Below are 15,504 nucleotides of genomic sequence, written 5' to 3'. Positions count from 1 at the left end.
AGGCTGTCTCCTGACCTTTGCCACCCAGCTGTTGTGACAACCCAGTTGTTCTATAGGGTGGTTGTGTGAAATTAGCTAAAACAAATGCATGAGTAACCACCACCCCACATCTCCTGTTGAGAAGCTTGTGTCTTACCTCCTGCCCATGCGGTTACTGCTAGAAAGAAGTGTGTGTGTGCAGAGCAGACTAATGCATTATCTTCTACAGTTACATTTCGAACTGGAAAATAGCTGCATGTATATGGCAAGTGAACTACATAACATCAGTAAAACAGAGATCCTAAATCCTACTTGGAATTGCCATTGGCAGCTGTTAATGTGTTTTCAGTTGTATTTGTTATTTGTAGCTTAGCAATAATCCACCACGATGTATTCTGCTTGTTAGCTTTGGAGGAGTTTGAAAGTGGTTGGGATGCTCCAAGATGCTCCCAGCTTCACAGCCCTCCACACTGCCTTGAAACTGGGCTGGGGTTTGTCTCTCTTGAAAACAAGAACGGCATTAGATTGACATGTCCAGTTGCTATGTGAATGGAACGGGCAATGATCCCTTTGCCACCAAGCGGAATTCAAAATGTAATTCCAAGTACCGGCTAACATCTGTGAACAGCTGTGCCTTCCCACACACTCCCGACAGGAGCTTCCAGAACGTTTTAAAAGGGTCACTGAGGAATACAACCCCCAGGATGCACCGCACACTGTGTGTTTTAACGTGTCTTTCACACAGGCCTCATACTGGACGTTGCTCCTCCTTGGTTAAGGGTTAAATGCAGTGATTACACTGGCCGGCCTGCGGCACACTGCGCGGAAACGAGCCACCGCTGACTGGGGCGGTGCTGCGCGGCCCCTGCCCGCACACCCGCTGCTGCCAGCGTGGCCCGCGGCAGGCAGGCAGGCACCGGCGGAGGCCACTCGACTGAGGCAAGGCCGCTGCTCGTCTCCTTCAGCCCCCCATCCAGCGCCGCCGTCGCCATGGAGACGGGCGGGCCCGGCCTGGCGGGCGGGGCGCGGGGCGGCCGCCATCTTGCCCGCTGCCTGTCAGCGGGTGGCCGACCCTGGGCGGGCTGTGTGGGGTATGGCGCTCGCGTGTTCCCAGGCCCCCCGCCTCGGTGGTAGTAGCACCGGGTGCCAGGTGAGTTGGAGGCTGAGCAAAGCTGGTGGTGTAACCGAACCATGGTGGTTCTGGCTGTCAGGTCACAGCAGGACGAGGCGGCAGAGCTCTGGGTGGGAAGCTCGCCACAGCCACTGGGCGCAGGGCCCTCTGAGGGACCCGCTCCTGGGCACGCAGCTGGCCTGGGGCAGGTTTTTATGAACTGGAAAGAGGTGGCCCTAGGTATTAAAAGCTCGCACAAAAATGCAATTTAAAAGCCAAGTTGCCAACTTTTTACCACAGCACCAGCAAAAGGTGTGATTTTTAAAAGGGGGAAAGCCTTAAGTAATAGAATGGCTGGCTATGTAATGTGGGTTTGAAATGTATTCTAACAAAATTGATTAAATCATTAAGCGAGGGACTAATGTGCTTCAGGGGGATGGTTAACATACCGTGCTCAGGGGATATGTCCAGATGAGGTGGCCCACCTCAGAGCTGGAGTTCCCTAATGGCTGTTTTGCATTGTCATTGTGCCGGCCAGGAGGGGAGGGCCGCCATTCTGTCACCCTCTTTTCCAGCTGCTGCTGCACGAAGCCATCTTGGTGTGTGCCTTTGTGTGCCCTCTCTGCACAGAGCCCATCTCTTGTGTCTGCCTGCCCTCAGCCAGCTGATCATCCTTTATCATGTGGAAAACAGGAGAAGTGCCTTTTCACCCTTTAATTAATGCAGAAATAGGTTATGGGATTTCGTTCATCTCCTGAGAAGGAAACTGCACGCCCAAAGCAGCTCTTGGGCTGACCTCCCTTCCCTGCGTGTGTGGCCCCAGTTGCATGCTGGTGGGGGAAAGGGAGACATAGTAAGGCTTTGCTTTGCTCTGCTCTGTGCTGTCCTGACCTTGATGGAGTTGGTTCCACAGCTGAGGGCGAGTGGCTCGTGGTGACTCTTAGCCTGGTGAAGGCTTGGTTGCGGCTGTACGGGGGCTGTAACCAGCCATTTCCCTCTACAGTAGAGCTGTGTCAGCACCTCGACAGAGTTCATAAGACGTTAACTTTAGAAAGGGGAGCCCCCTCCCGCACCCCCCCCCCCCCCCCCCCGTATTTATGTCAGTGATTCTGGGTTTTAAACTATTCATGCATGAAAAACGACTGTAGGAACTGAATACTCCCGTGTATGAATAATGACTACACAGGAACACAGATTACAGCAGTTTTGCAGTGAGGCTGCAGCAGTTTACATGCTCTCTTTGGGAACGTTATGAAACGTTTTTAAATGCTGGTGCATGCAAATGCATTGATTTCAGTCAGTCTTTTTTTTTTTGTCCCGTTTGGATTTGTTCAGCTTAACAGTGTGTCTCGTATTTGTTCTTAGATATACCCAGCAAATTAAGGAAATTAAAAGATGCGTGCAAAAATACGGTGCTATGCACATGTATTCAGTTTTGTTATTTATAGACTCCAATTTTCATATGATAGTGTACTTTTTTTTTTTTTTTTACTTACTTTGGCTGAATGGATAGTTTATGCCAATTACATGTAGTTTAACAGCTTTGAAATCTGGTTTTGCTTTTGTTGTGCATAAAGACATGGGTTCTGTTTCAGGTTTTAATTAAACTCTACACGGACTTTAAAGATTCTATTGTCCTTTTCATTTAAATAGGATTTTTGTTAGATCTTTAACAAGACCTCGGTGGGGTTATAAATCTTAGCAATTGTCCTTATTAGGAGTAGATTATCCTCAAGAGATGGAAAGTCACAGAAGTAACTAAAACCATTTGTAGGGACTGAACTAAGGCTTTTTCTTCCTAAACATTAAACAGACTTGCAAATGACTTGCTTGGGTGCTCAAATTAAATTAAATGATACTTTGTTTATTTTTCACAGTGTCAGTGTAGGCTATTTGCATTTACTTAAACTTTGAGTTTCGCTGAGCAAAATTCACTCCTGGGTATGGATCCTTACTTTTAGTATGCAGGCTGCAAATGCTACACGGTATATCCTGCAATTTCTTTTGTTAGTAACCCTTGCAACACTTGCCATTTACAGGGCTCACTTGACTTAGTATATTCTTAATTCATTGTGCATGCCACAGTAGATGAGTTGTGGCTGAAGAATTAGTCCCGCATCCCAGCCAGGTAGATCTGCAGGATATGTAGCAGTGTGCAACTTGTCCAAAGATCTCACATGCTGGACTAAAACCACAAGTTCTTAAGTCAGAGAAAACTTGCCACAAAACCAACAGTCCTGCCTAAGTTTGGCCTTCACATGTTTACAGCTGCTAAGAGGTGAAAGGGAATTTGTCTCTAGCTGAAGCTGTTTGCTTCAAGGGTATTCTCTATTCTGCAGGTGCTCAGGCCTTGTTTTGTTCCTGGTTTTAATCACAGGTTGGCTTCTGATGGGACATGGCCTCCTTTACTCACACAATAAGATGATGAATTTCTGCTTTCTGTTTCATTTCCACCTTTGTTAAACACATTGTACTGCAATATTTTTAAGCATCCAGTTATTTGGAACTCCATTTTGGGGTACCAGGTTTGAGACACTCATTCCTAGAACTTGGTTCTACCCAGAAACCAAGAGGCAAAGGCAGAGGTGTTGCTCAGGGACATCCTCACAGTAAGACGCCTTGTGAGACAGGCAGGGTTTTTTTCCTGGCTTCAGTTCCTGTCTGACTGAGCTGCTGCCCTCTGCAGAGCACGCTGCAGGAAGCTGGACTCCAGGGACACAGCTGCACGTGACCCACCACGTCCGCCTGCACCGGGAAGGAGCCCACAGCCCTGCTCAGCAGATGAAGACAAATCCTTCTTGGTTGCTGCAGCTGCATCAGCTCTCAGCCACCAGGTATTTAATGTCTCAAAGCTCTTCTATCGGTGGGCTGCTCTGTTCCTGTCCTGCAGGCTGGTGTCTCTGTAGAGCCCAGTACTGTCAGTTTCCAGTCTGCTTCTGCTTCCCACATGGTACTCTGCAGTGTTTCGCTTAATAGTGATCTCACCTCCACCCTTACTGTCTTCTAAGTGACACTGTAGTGATACTTTGGGGTAGAACAAGTTAAAGTAGAGGAGCTTAGCTCATAAATACTAATTTATAATTGCACATTTGCTGCATATTTGAGGTAAAATGGCAGAGTTTGAGCCTTCGTTTTCTTCTTATCACTCAAATTGCAAAGATTTTGGTATGACAAGTCACAGAGGGAGGTGTAAAATCTGGTAACATAGTTCTTCAGTATTATGGTTTCTATGTGCCCTTATGGGAAACTTAGAAAAAATAGAAGGTGCTGACAGCAGTTAAGTCACCTGGTTGCTGCTCTGCTTTTGGTGTAAAGCTGGGGGAGGGCAGGGGGAGGAAATGCATACCCTAGCTTTTAGTCTCAGATTGCAACTCTTCCTTCCTCCCAGTGTAGTGCACATTCATAGAGCGGCAAACCTAGGCTGAGTCCGGCTACTGATTTGCGCAAGATTATGAGGATGCTAAGAGTGCTTAGCCTTTGGGGTGGTTTCTGGGGGAATTAAGAGATTCTCCATCCTCTATTGTGTGTCATTTAGACCTGATCTAAGTAATGCTGTCTCTCAGACAAAAGCTGTGGAGCATAATTTTGCTCTGGATTTTCACTGGGATGTGGGATTTTCCCTTTGTTTTCTCCAGCAGCAGGGCCAGGAGCTAACCTGTTCTTGACTCTGCAGGGTGAGATTGACATGGCCCACTCTGCCAAGGGATATGTCTCAACTCGTCCCTCTACCCGTGTTTCTGGGGATGCATGCTGTAGTCATAGGCAAGTGCTGGGGCTCTGTGCTTGCAATATGGAGGTGATGATGTGCGTGCAAGAAATGCAGGGCTGGCCAAATATATTTCCATTGCTTGCTGATGTGCATGACCAGACAATTAAAAGATTCCCTTCTGCCTTGCACTCTGAAGGAATGCGTGTTGGTTTCCAATACCAAGTAAATAGCGCTGCATAAAACATGGCTACATGCTATTTGCACACTGGCCATGAGGTGAGCCAGCAGAGTTCTCCCCTGCTTGCAGCAGCCTCCCTGGAGGGGGAGCAGCCTGCTCAGAAGGTCAGGGGGGGTACCTGTGCATCACAGGCGTGAAAAGCTGTCCTCTTTCTGCCCGGAGGCACAAACCTGCTTTCACTCAGTGAAGCAGAGCGGAAAGCCTGAAGTCCTACAGTGGCAGGTATCCCTGAGTATCTGCAAGATGAAGGGGGTGTGTGGTATAAGAAATCCAGTTTGTTTCTCAATGTAAGTAGGTGAGGTTTGGGTGGGAGAGTAATGGGAATGCTAAATGATTGCTGGTAACGCTTAGTAAGATGACAGCAAATCTCCTTTATATTAATGTTCAACTTTTGAGACTAGTTTGAATCTTACTTTATTAAAGAAGGTAGGAAGCCTAGAAGTAGCTCTTTAATCTTCAACTGGAAAATACAATTTTGAAATCCATTATCTTAGGAATGCAGTAATCAAACAGAGTAATAACTGATGTTAAGCCTGCTTTGAATGTTATTTAAAGTATTCCTCAGGTGGAAACAAAAGTTGATAGGATGGTGTCAGGTTTGCTTGGAATATGCTTTACTTATGCAGTTGCCCACATAAGGAAGAAAGGTTGATCAGCATGTATTTTCTGGCTGTGTGATTGTTTGGGAACTATCAGAAGCTAAAAAATCATTATGTGATTCAGAAATTCTTCTGTTTGGTATTTGACCCAACAGAAGGCTGTTGGAACTGAATCAGTGTTATTTTATAAGCACAGCTCTGCCCATGGGGCCTTCACCACAATGGGTACCCAGCATCCTGCATCTTCGGAGATCTTCAACATTAGAAATGACCTGTTACTCAGTCTGTCCCCTACTACTGCTGGACTGTTCCCCTTGGCACATTTTTGATCTCCCCTGATCAGTCCACACCTGATGCTGTTGTACACGTGTCCTGTTGCTCCCCACACTGTAATGCTCTCCTCTTTTTCCCAAATGTTGTCACGTTTCCTTTCTTCCTGTGTTTTTCATCTCTCTTTGCCCATTTGTATAACACAACTGCTCTCTGTTGTTTTCAGCTTCTAATTTAATACCGCTGGTGAATTTATCAGTCTCTGCAGATCATTAAAAAGAGGCTAAGTGGGACTGCATGTAAAAGAAAACACTGCATTCCCAAGGTAGGTCACAGGCTGGCGTGTAGCAGTGGTCATTGTTTTGGAACATTTAGCTTTGTTTAGCTCTTTAACAGATGCAAAATGATCTCTGGATCTCTTGTTTGCCACTTCAGTGTGAAACCAGGAACACAAATTCAAAACTTGCGGGACTTGAAAAGACCTGTGCAGCCCTAGGGAAAAGGCAGTTTGCCATGTAAGCAAAACAAAAACCCAAATGAACAAAATCCCAGCCCAGCCACAAAACCAGTCTGCCCCCAGTGTGTGAGCAGGTGAGGAAAGCCCTTTCCTCCTTCTCACTCTCAGTCTATTTCAACCCACCATTTTGCTCCGTGGCTGGAGAGTTGGCAGAAAGGGATATGTGTGGGTCCCATCTCACAGTGAAAGGTAGACCTGGCACGCCTGTGGTGTAGGGTGAGCAGAGTTCTGCTCTTTGTTGCTGTTTTGGTACTGCTCCTGTGGAAAGGCAGGAGCCACATGATTGTTTTAATCCAGCAAAAATCTGTGCCCAGTGCTGCCAAGAGGAGCATTTGTGTGCCATGGTGGGTGGCGGAGTTGGATGAGGGAACAAATCCAACTGCGAGCAGCTACCTTGCTTCATTGGGTGTGTGAATGGTGGTATTGACACAAAGAAGGGAGTTGTTAGGGCATTAAGGGAAGATGGGCTCATGCAGACTGAGCAGTGTCACCACAGGGTGATTGGAGAGGGAGGCTCTTGACGCATCTCTTCTGAGTGCCTGGTCCTAGGCTGTGGGTGGTACTGCTGTGCCCGTGAGGGCTGCACAGGTCAGGTAATGCCAAAGTGTTAAAGCTGGGCTAACAGACCCATCCCTTACTTCATTTGTGCTCCCTGCTGGAGTTTTTCACTGGGAAAGCTCTCATTGTCATCCCAGTGTTAGGCCAGGGAAGGTGGACTCGCAGTTGCGCCTCTGACTGGGTTAAAGCATGGCCTTGGGTAGGGGCAGAATTTCTGCAAGCGCCCTTACAGGCTGCATCTGCTGGCACAGACTCCCTGCACCCGTGGTCCTCCTTGGCTGCCTCCACAGCATTGCCAGGATGGTTGCTTTAACTCTTTGTTACCCAGAATTCAGACAGTGCCCAAGCAACACAACAGTAAATAAGCCACTGGCTCCTTTGTACAGAGTCACATCCTTCATGTTGCCCCTGCTATTAGTGTTAATGTTGTGTGCAACTTCCCAAGCACAGACTGGCCACTGGGGAGTGTAAAGTGTGCCTCAAGGGGTGGGTTAGCAGCAGTGGGTGTTTGAGGCTTCGTGAACTAACTCTGTATGAAAGATGTCCAGCTTTGGTCAACAGTAAACTGAAACAAATAGCGCAGTCCTGATTACTTTTTCTAGAGGGGATGAGGCAGAAGAAAATTGAATTAAAAATTAACTTTGAAATGAGCTCTACAGCTTTTCCCCAACCACTTAGAACTTTAAAACATCTGATAGTAACAAAAGAACCTATTTAAAATAATGGTAAACTGCCATCTGCTGGTAAAAAAGTAACGCACATAATAAACGAGCAGACTTTCAAAGTGATAATTCTTTTGTATTTGACGTGCTGCAGTCAAATATATACATGACAGGGAAGCTGCATATATTTATTTTACTGGTTTTCCTCTCTATTTGCATTTTCATATAGAATATGCTAAACAGATGCTTATAACATAACTAACTTTAATGACAAGCACAGAAAACCAAAGACAATAAGAATAAAGAATGAGGACTAATAAAAGCCAATGAGTGATCAGGATGGTGACAGCCTCCGAATGTGTCCTATTTACATTGCTAATAATGAATCACAAGCACTTCCTTTTTTGATTTTTCCCCCTGCCACCAAACCCTCCCATATGACCAGAATTGTAGCACTGAGAAGCATTCCTGGCTGCTTCAACTTGATTTGTGTGTGTGTGTGTGTGTGTGTGTGTGTGTGTGTGTGTGTGGTTTCTTAGTCAAGCTTGTAAATAGGAACTAGGTCTTTAATTGTTCCTGATTTAAGTAGGTCATCTTCACCAATACACAAATCTCTAGTCGTCTTGTAAGCCAGGTCAGCTATTGAAAGGATATGGAAAATACTTATTATGTAAACATGACCAGAGAAAATAATTTAACAAAGGACCACTCCCAAATTATATGGTGTTACCAACCAGTTGCCATAAATCATAACTATGAGTGCACTGTAGGGGAGAGACTATCAGATGTCATGTTTGTACAGTGCTTACCAAGTAGGTGTGCTGAGCATGACTGGATCCCTAAGGTGCTGCCGCACTATAAATAGCGGTATTAGTGTGAATTACCTCCAGTGCAAACATCAGGCCACTCGCCTTCGTCATATGCATGCAATTTTCTTTTATGATTGTGGTTATTCCAAACAGAACCCATTGTTTTGCAAACTGATCTTGTCATAGGAAATGTTTAAAACGGGCAAAGAAAAAATAGGTCAGTTCTTCCTTTGAAATCAGAGAGAAGTGTGTATTTGTAATGTTTCCCAGGTTTATTTCCTTCAAGCAGGTTTGGCAGGTATGAGAGGAAGTTAAAGATTTATTTTTGGTGCTATGTACCAGATGTCATACCTGCTCTTCTGAGACAGTTGCTTTTATCTCCAGCAGTACCTGCTCTAGTAGCAATGAAAAAAGTGACTTGAATCCCATTTAATGCATGTAGTGTGCACTGTTTGCATGCCACTAAAGGAAAAGGAAGGCTTGTTCAGGAGACTCCAAGCAGAGTCTTTATACATCGTCATAAAGTGAACATGTTTGCATCACTTTCAGCAGGTTTTTTTTTTGCCTATTTGAAGAAGTAATGAATTAATGTGCCCAAACCCAGGGTTTGTGACCCCAGCAGAGGCTGGTGGTTTACAAAGATGTCCAGTTTGGAATGCCATTGTGTTTATGAGGTCCCCTTATGTGGCTCATTCTGTAGCATCCAGGCGATTCTTTGCAAAAGACTGTTCCTGGGGAGTGTGTGGTGCTGTGTGTGCTCCATTCATTCACACTGGTCTTAATCAAAAGCTGCTCAGCATCTTGCCTGATGAGGCCCTCCTTGGTGGCAGAGGAATATTAATACAGGGCCAAATCCTCAGCTCAGGAAACCACCACAACTTTTTTTTGACTTCTAATCTGTGAAGGATCTAGCCTGTGGTATGTATTCACAGGGGCACATACACCCTGCTCTGGGCCCAGTTTACTGAAACGCTCCAATAGCAACACAACATGATCAAAGGGAAAGAGAGTCAGGGGAACAACGGTGCCCATGGATACCTGTTAGCAAGCAGGAGCTGAAGCACACAGTTGCCATCAAAGATACTACTGTCCTCTGCTTTGCTCTGCAGCACTTCAATCTCCCTGCTGACAGGACTTTGCCTTCCAGCTGAAGCATGACTGATGGTTGAAATCACAGTCCCAGTTTATTCCAGGTATGCCACTGACCTCTATGACCTGTAGGAAGGATAAGGTAAAGGTAATCAAAGCAGTGCACTCCTGAAGCCTCTAAGGGCTGTAAAAATGGGAACATGGGAAGCAAGCTATTAGATATGTGGAGTGAAGAAATGAGGATGGGGGTTCACTGTTTCCTGCTAATAGGCTAAATCAGGAGTTCAGTGGGACTGAAATTTGACCTAACAAGAGAAAGGAGATGAGTAAGAAGTGATCAAAAGGTAGAGCTGGTATTTCCTTCATGTTATACTAGAATCACTCTGTTCAAAAAGTCTCCTGAATCATAGAGAGCTGGGGTGGGCAGGGGTGAAGAGGTGGGTTGCAGTGAAGGACTGGTATTGCCATTACATAAATTGGACCAGTTCAGGTCTGTTTATGTGTTTAATGCCATATCCCAGTTGGTTTTTTTGAGCTTACTTTGCTGTGGGATGGGGGAAATCATGCTGACACTACATCTGGTTGTTTGGCTGTTCTCTTCCTCTGTGTTTCCAGAAGATTAAGCACTGTGGCCTGCCAGTGTTCTTTTCAAGGTTTGGCAAGGCCTTGTCCTGGGCTCAGCTGTAACAGTGGTATGGAATACCCCTTTGGCTAGTTTGGGTCAGGTGTCCTGTCTCTGCTTCCTCCTGGCTTCTTGTGCTCTTCCTCACTTGCAGAGCATTGAGACTGAAAAGTCCTTGATCAGGATAATCACTACTGAGCAACAACTAAAAGATTGGTGTGTTATCAGCATTGTTCTCTGGCTAAATCCAAAACACAGCACTGCACCAGCTACTGAGGAGAAAATTAGCTGTTACAGCTGAACCCAGGATAGCTTTTGATGGATTTGTGATCCTTTTGGCCACACTTAATCCTGTTTCTTTTTCGTACTATCCCTCCTGTACTAAAATCGAGTGGTCAGGCTGTGTAACAAAAAAGCTACCAGAGGTTTGCCAAGGAGCAGGAATACCATTGTTGGCCAGCCTCTAGCAAACTGTAGCTCTCAAGGTGAATTGAGATCCTTGTCTTTGCAAGCATAGCTGCATGGCAGACTCAGAAGTAATACCTAGCAGTTAGGTGCTGTTCAGAAAGCAATAAAATATTCACTTTAAAAATCAAGAAGCATGAAATAGATAGTATTTCACTGGCCTGGAAAAGGGGGGGATGCTGCGAGCATCATGTAATGGCTGTGCAGTTGTTCTTTTCTGTGAATATAGTGATATTTGGAGACCTCTGGTATTCATTTGAAATAAACAACAAAAAAGACTCGTATTCTACATACTTGTCAAAGCCAGGCGTAGCAGTCAGCCAATATGCTTATTGGTCAGGCAGTGTATATGGAGATATTCTGCTTTCAAACTGTCTGGTGATTGGACTTGGGCCCATGAAGAAGCCAGGTGATTAATCTGCAGGGGTTTATTTTTTCTGAACGGTTAATGTCTTCTGTTTTAGAGCAACCGCCCATGGCTCATTAAGCAGGGAAGATTTGAATGCAAGTGTGAAGGCAGCACACAAAGGTTCTCCACACATCTCTTGTTTTGAGCCTTGGAGATCAGAAAACTGAGGTAGTGGAGAAAGTTTGTTATGTGCTGGGGCTGAAGCAGTACTTTCTGAAAAGCAGTGCTACTATTAGGAAAATGCTTATGTATTTCAAAGGGGATAAAATCTAAAGCTAAAAGGCTGTTGCAAGGTGGTAGTGGACACTTGGTACTAGTCCAGAAACGCACAGCTGCCAGTTCAGCTGACCTGCTGTGAGAACCATGCTCTTTTTAAGTCTCTTGCTCCGTTTCTTTGGTGATTACATCTCACTCTTGCTGTGTTCTTTCCACCTGTACTGTTGTGTACTCTGGTGTCAAATGCTGAGAAAGCAAATGGGTCTGCTGAGTCCAACTGCCTCAACAGGACTGCAACAGGGGAAATAAATACTCACTCTGAAAGACTTTGTAATATTAGATTAATCTTAAGGGGACCATCTTGACATTATTAGCCACCGTTTATAGTTGTAGCTGTGTTGTAGCTGTTTGTAAAATAAATTTCTGTCATCAACTGAAATAGTCAAAACCATGTTGATTTAGGAAAAAGGTTTTTCTGACATCTGGTGTTCTGTAAGTGTCCATTAATCTATTGAACTAGTTAAACCCTAGTACCTTTCTTGAGAAAGTATTTCAACATTGTTTTTACAGATGGGGAAACTTAAGGCTCAGATGTATAGATTTAGATCTGCATATTCTAGTGTCTATTGATAGGCATTTGGCCCTGCTTACTCTCACTCAAGCCTTTTCCTCATCTTCATTCCTGGTCATGGAGCAGCTGTGTCCTATGCAGCTCCTGGTACCTCTCTGCATCCTGTGAGAAAGTCCATGCTAGAAGGGAGAATAGCTTTGAAGATAGGTTATTGTGAAAAAGGGGCAAGGAAAATGAGTGAACAAGTGTCTTACTTGAGGCTGTAAGAAGGATACGCTGAGCTCCCATGTTGAACCTGGGAACCAGGAACACAGGGTGGCTGCATGGGAAGGAGCAGCCTGAGGCTCTCTGCTTCCACTCACACACATTCAGATCAGACAAGCAAAGACAATAAACCAATATTGGGAAGACAGACTGGAACTGCAAAACCATGGGCCCAGTCTAATAACATATTGGCTCAAAGGAACAGGAGGCTATTGTAAACTGTTGTAATTATCATGGACAACAAGGTCATTGGAAACAGGAGTGCCCAGTATGACAAAACAAAACAAGCCTCCCCAAAAAAACACTCAGTCCTATGTTGCAATCTTTCCCTGAAATATGAACTGCCCTAAATGTAACTATTGTATTATTAGATATTTACCCATCATCTGGACTTCCATGGGGCTGTGGAGATGCAGTGACAATAGGGAAGGAGTGAGGATGCTTGTAAGAAGGGTTTCAAGCAGGTTTCAAGGGTTTCTGGGCTTTACTCTCTGCTGAACCTCTACTGTTTTTTTTCTCTTATTTTTTTTCTCTCTTCTTATGCTTTAAAATTCTACTATAAACAATTAGAGGAAACTTAGCAATAATATTGCCTGTGGAGACTAGGAAAGTAAGAATACATTCTACATCACCACTTCCCTTTGTTTGTCTTTTTTATCTTATCTTTGATCAGCTGCAGATGAAATAACCAGCTAACAGATTTCCCATGCAGGGCTGCCACTCATGCTGATGAAACTCGCTGACATGGGAGTATGCTCTGTAGCAGTCTAGCAGTATCCATTTCTTATTCCAATGCACTGACAGGTCACTCAGGGAGACTAAGAACTCTATTCTGAAGTGGAAAAGAAACTGCAATTTCAATTTTGTTTTGATTTGAAATTTTCCAGCTACCTATCAAGGCCAAATCCTTGAACTATTTACTTAGAGTAACTGAAATACCCATATTTGAGATAGTGGATATGCAAGATTTAGCCATTAAAGAGTTGGGGTAAAATTAAAATCCCCTTCAATAATAACTAAAGTCAGAGAAAATCTTTCAAGAAAATTAAACACTTGATCAAAAAGAGAGAAGGGTTATTGTCGAGAGCATAAAGATTAAACAGAAGAGTTGTCTCAGAGAATAACCATCGATGATAAGTAGCAGGCAGTTAATAATATCCCCTCAGGGATCTTCTTTTACTCATGTAGGTTTTTGGACAAATACAATATTACATTTCTTATAGTTAAAGCATGAGAGAGCTTCATGTTGTTCCAGAGTAGCAATAAAACTTCAATAGAATAAGGGCAACTGGAAAGGTGAGGAAGGGAGTGACCCAGAAGCTTGAAACAGTTGGAAACCAGTGATGGTTCTGTCCAAATAACTCCTTTTAAACCCCAGATTCTGAGACCTGTTCTCAGTCTGCTTGATGTGCCTCTTTTCTTTCATATCCACAGCACTGTGTTAGTGCTGAGATTTTATGTGAAATTGCCCCCTCATTATATAGCATCTGAAAATGAAAGAGAGACCAGGTAGATTAAGGGTGTGATTCCATGTTGTAATTAAGAGCTGGCTTAAATCTTGAACATGCAAATGGTTGAATTGGCAGAATTAAAGGGATGGTAATCTGCAGCCAGGGTGGAAAGGATGGGGGCAGGAGGGTCTGGAGAACCTCTTAAACCAGCTCTGCAGCTGGAGAAACTGTAACATGAAACTGCTCCCTTGATCTCTCATTTTTCTTCTCTTATTCTCTCCTATGTAATTACAATAATAAATCTTTTTGTTCCTTAACCATTTTGTGGCTGTTGCAAACATTTAAGAATTAATGCAGTTCTCACACACGATGCACATGTTCTCCGTGTCCCCTTTTGTCCCTCCATTTATTCATTTATCATGTACACACAAAATTCCCATAAAATATTAATGTGAAATACAAATCTCTCTTTGCATCCTGGGAGCATTTGCATATAGTAATGTTAAGGAGATTATGAATTCTGCATGCGCAGCCTGTGGACTGCATACAGGGCCAAATCTCTTCTCAGCAAGTGTGCTGAAAGCAGTGACAATTTCAGAAACATTATTGTCATATTACAGGTTCTGAGTGGAAAGTGACAGTTTCCTGCAACTGAAGTATTGTCCTTAAAACTCAGACAAGAGGATTTGAAGCTTTGTTTTTAATTTTTCCTCCTAAGAATTCCGCTACAAAAGGAATTTTATACTGTATTTCTGCCCAGTGGTTCCTAATAGATTAGTACAGCCTGGAAACAAAGGGATTTGTTGGTCTGCTTTATTTTTGGATTTTTTTTTTAACAGTGCTGTAATCCATGGGGAATTGGAACATACCCTTTGCCTTTCCTCCTTGTTAGGAACATCAGGAGTAGCTATACTTCTGCCAGTTGGGGCTAGCTTGCCTTGGAAAGGGCAGAATATGCTGGTAAGGTTAATTTTCTCAGGAGTAACAAAGAGTGAAAACTGTCTGAGCAGGTGCTTGGTGAGATAGAATTGCCAGGAGGATTCTCCTGTAGTAGGGAAGCCCTCTGCAGCTCTCTCTGGGATGCAAGAATTGGCAGGGTAGTGCTGTACTGTCTTCCACAGAGGTGAACCCTACAGCACCTTGGAGGCCTGTGGGAGCTGTGGAGGGTGGCTCTGGGGCAGGGACATGTCTCCTGGCTTTACTCAGGAGGGAGGGAAGAAGGGGAACAGTCTTGTTTGAGCCTGATGGTCTGAAAGTTTTTTACTGGAAAAGGCCCTGCAGCTGAGGTTGGACCATTACTTCTGCAGGGACAAGGAGAGGGTGAGAGGCAACTGCCAAAGCAGAGCAGGTCGCCCCTGCCAGTGCTGCACCCTGTCGGGGGAGCCAAGGCTCTCAGTGGGTCCCAGGTTGCTGTTTCTGGGTCTTGCAGTGCTTGCTGTGTGCTGCAGTAATATCAAAGCCCTTCTTCATGTTTCAGGAAACAATGTATTTTCAGTTTGACTTTATTTCTACTCTGATATTTAAATTTAGATGTCTGTACATTGTGAAAACAATCAGTGCTTTACTGTCTACAGGAACAGTGCCACTGATCCCTCAGCTCCTAACTGTAAAGCATTCATTTAGCTATACAGCTTTAAAAAATACTATAAATGAAGCGTGTGAGACAATCTCCACAGCTGGAGTTAAGCACTTCCATGTGCTTGCTGAATCAGGGAACCAAGTTGTTAGATCTTTCAGGACTGACTGGAGATCCATAAGAAATTGTCTTGACTTAACCAAGCCATCATATTTCTCTTAATCTATGTCTACTACATCATCTTTTTTCTTTCACTTCCTTCTTATTCATGCTTAAATGAGAAACATCTGTTTCCATTTTTCACATTGTTCTGTTATGTGAGTAACAAAATCAAACATCTTTCTTTTTTTTTTCCCAGCACTGCAAAAGAATAAATTAGTGTTAAGTTT

General features: G+C 44.2%; 1 protein-coding gene across 7 annotated transcripts in view; it reads left to right on the top strand.

The window, feature by feature from the left end:
• Positions 1 to 964: 964 nt before the first annotated feature.
• ZNF644 (zinc finger protein 644) overlaps positions 965 to 15,504 on the top strand; it is an 82,079-nt gene continuing 67,539 nt past the window's right edge. For 5 of the 7 annotated variants that reach the window (XM_065675347.1, XM_065675355.1, XM_065675352.1 and 2 more), the window contains exons 1-2: positions 965 to 1,129; positions 3,777 to 3,924. The gene's annotated coding sequence lies outside the window, so the exon portion shown is untranslated. The remainder of the gene's footprint in view (positions 1,130 to 3,776; positions 3,925 to 15,504) is intronic. The other 2 variants (XM_065675361.1, XM_065675362.1) reach the window with 2 other exon arrangements.

This window comes from Lathamus discolor, chromosome 3 (assembly GCF_037157495.1).
Source record: "Lathamus discolor isolate bLatDis1 chromosome 3, bLatDis1.hap1, whole genome shotgun sequence".
Taxonomy (NCBI): domain Eukaryota; kingdom Metazoa; phylum Chordata; class Aves; order Psittaciformes; family Psittacidae; genus Lathamus; species Lathamus discolor.
The sequence above is the reverse complement of the archived record's forward strand: the minus strand, read 5'-3'. Positions and strand labels throughout refer to the sequence as shown.